Source organism: Propithecus coquereli, unplaced genomic scaffold, assembly GCF_000956105.1.
Source record: "Propithecus coquereli isolate 6110/MARCELLA unplaced genomic scaffold, Pcoq_1.0 Scaffold159, whole genome shotgun sequence".
In the NCBI taxonomy this organism is placed as follows: Eukaryota; Metazoa; Chordata; class Mammalia; order Primates; family Indriidae; genus Propithecus; species Propithecus coquereli.
In genome coordinates, this window is record NW_012140413.1 from 1,581,480 (window position 1) to 1,583,233 (window position 1,754).

A 1,754-nucleotide genomic window follows, 5' to 3' on the forward strand; every position below is an offset into this window, starting at 1 on the left:
GATTTGTGTTTTGGTTTCTGTTTTGGGGGTTAAGGGAAAATTTCCCTTTTCCCCATTGAAGGTTTGCTGAAAATTACTGACAAGAGGCAGATTAATAGGAGAAAAGGTATACAAATTTATTTGCTCACAGTTTTACATGACATGAGAGCCTTTAGAATGAAGACTCAACTCCCCAGTGAGATGTAGAAGCTTACATACCATCTTGAGATTACAGAAAGAATGTGAGTTCATAGTATGGTCAAAACAGCTTATCCTGGTAAGTCAGATTTTAGTAGCAAGATAGATTATGGAAGGAGAGAAGAGGAGACTTGGCTAGCAAAGGTGGTCTTGTTGTGTAAATGAATCCTCTAAGGTAGCAGTCCTCAGAAAAAATCCACAGTAACTGTTTCTTTTGGACCTTTAAAGGTGTCAGTCTCAGTTAATCTTTCCTACATCAGGACAAGGGAAAGCTTAGCTGCATTAATGCAGACTCTCTACAGATGCAAATTTCCCCCATAAAAGATAGCTTTTCAGGATTATCTTTTTTTTGCTGGTACTCTGACAGCTATCTCAAAATATGTCAATGAAATATATTTTTGGGTAACATATTTTGATTTCCCTCACTGTCATTAATTTTGCAAAGTTCTTGGTTGTGGTTACTTCAAATATTTCCTTTCTTCCTTCCTTCCTTCCTTCCTTCCTTCCTTCCTTCCCCTTGTGGTATTCCAATTTATATGTTATACCTTTTGAAATTGTCCAACAGTTTTCATATGATCTACTTTTTCTCTTCTCATTCTTTTTTCTCTTTGGCACTTCTGTTGAGAAAGTTTCTATAGGTTTATCTTCAAACTTGTTGATTCTTTTTTATCTATGATGAGTCTCTGATGAGTCCATCAAAGGCATTTTCACTTCTGTTACTGTGTTTTGATTTCTAGCATTTCCTTTGGATATTTTGGTTACAATATCTATCTCTGTGCTTATATGTTATGTATTTGTTCTTGCATACAGTATACATTTTCCATTATAGCCCTGAGCATTAATGGAATTAATTATTTAAAATTCTCTCTTATAATTCTGATTCATAGCTAAGTCTCAATCTGACAATTGCTTTGCCTCTCCAGGATTTTTTTTTTTCATTTTGGCATGCATTGTAATTTTTGTTGTAGCTAGACATTTTTTATTGAGTAAGGAGAACTGAGGAAAATGAGTCTTTATTGTGGGAATTTATGGTAATCTTGCTAGGAGTTAAACTGTGATACTGTTTGCTGTAGCTGTAAGTGCCAGGGGCTTAAAATTCCTCTAGTGTCCTTATTTTGTCTTCCTTCTTGACTTTGGGCTTCCTTAATTACTCCTTCTCAGAAAGTCTGAATCTTGTAGTCCATTCAGCTGTAATCCACTATTATTATATTGGAGCCCTATCCCACCTGTTGTGGTAAGGTGTGGTGTAGGGGAAGCATTATATATATTTTGATTTAAATATTAGTCTTTTAGTAAGCATGTTTCCCTGGCCTGTGACTCTATAATTGTTGCTCCAATAGCATAGTTTTTCCTCCCTCAGGTGAGACAGGAAAGATTAAGGAAGCTGAATTGTAAAAACTCTTTCTACAGGTGAAATAAGATTCTGGCGAAGTCTTTTCCACTGGAGGGTAAGTTATTCTCATGGAGAACCCTCTGAGAATATTTCATAATTATTACTCTTTTCCTCCCTTACCAGAGCCAAGAGAGAATCTTTCTTGACTCTTCAAGCTAAGATCCTTGTTGGGTTCATAGAGGTA